This window comes from Centruroides sculpturatus, unplaced genomic scaffold, assembly GCF_000671375.1.
Source record: "Centruroides sculpturatus isolate CEXI.00-Female unplaced genomic scaffold, Cexi_2.0 scaffold1890, whole genome shotgun sequence".
Classification (NCBI taxonomy): Eukaryota; Metazoa; Arthropoda; class Arachnida; order Scorpiones; family Buthidae; genus Centruroides; species Centruroides sculpturatus.
In genome coordinates, this window is record NW_019386196.1 from 22457 (window position 1) to 23522 (window position 1066).

A 1066-nucleotide genomic window follows, 5' to 3' on the forward strand; every position below is an offset into this window, starting at 1 on the left:
TTGTTTTAATCAATGGAATGGCCCATTCAATTACGTGTTGACAATTCTGTATGGTTCTCTAATAGTGGGAACCAGTCTGCTTTATTATATTTTGATTTTTTCGAAAATGGAATTTGCATTGAGACTTTTCGCTGGAATGCTTTGTGCTGTAGTATCAATTATCTGTGTTTCAGTATGATTTTTACTATCCATTTTTACATCTATTGTAAGTTTCGTATTGTAATAAATACGCTATTCCATGTTTTACTCGCGTTTTAACATGTTTTTCTCCTTTCTTTCAGATGCAAACATCGTTTCAAGACATTCGAAGATTCGCTCAATGCGATCTGAAATTGGAACAGAAATTAAAAGTAAAGCTTCTGTTATAAAATAGGTTAGCTTTAGTTTTTAATTTACATAAAATCACTTTAGAATGATTTGTATAGATTGTGAATTTTATGAAAAGATTTGGAAAGGCATCTTTATGTTTATCTGTCAATGGCTTCTTTGATGTTACCAAGAAGTTTCCTATCAAGGTATGCGAGTCAATTAACTCTTTCAATATATTAATATATTACATATATATATAAATTTAAATTTGCAGATGTCTGGTGCTCTGTATTCTGTGTATTCGGGTCTCTTAAATTTCAGGACCGTTTCCAAGAAGAAAAACTGCTCTTACTGAAATTTGAATTGAAGGATCTATCCTTTTGAATATAGTTTCCTTTTATAATATTTTTATTAATTAATAAATATAAATAAATTCATTTATATATGATAAATTAGATAACCTATTATTGTTTATTTTCACATTATTGTCATATTATGATAATTTGCATTGTTAAAAATAGAATGAATTTTTCGAACAATATGTTATTTATATTTTTATAAATTACTTAAATAAATGTAAAAATAGTATCGATTTGAATATTTTAAATAAAATTTCAATAGTGTATATTAGAGTTCGTAAGCAATTTTATATTAAATTCTTTTAAATAATAGAAATTTACTTATTTTAATAACTATGTGATTGATAATAATAACCGAAAGATAATATTAAGCGGACGAAATAAGCGATCGAGGTGTC

The 1066-nt window shown here is 25.9% G+C and overlaps 1 long non-coding RNA gene across 1 annotated transcript; it reads left to right on the forward strand.

The window, feature by feature from the left end:
• The first annotated feature begins 281 nt into the window (after positions 1 to 281).
• LOC111614026 lies at positions 282 to 765 on the forward strand. The gene is made up of 3 exons (XR_002754866.1): positions 282 to 350; positions 426 to 515; positions 584 to 765. It is a non-coding gene; the product is annotated as an uncharacterized LOC111614026 (long non-coding RNA).
• Positions 766 to 1066: the final 301 nt, after the last annotated feature.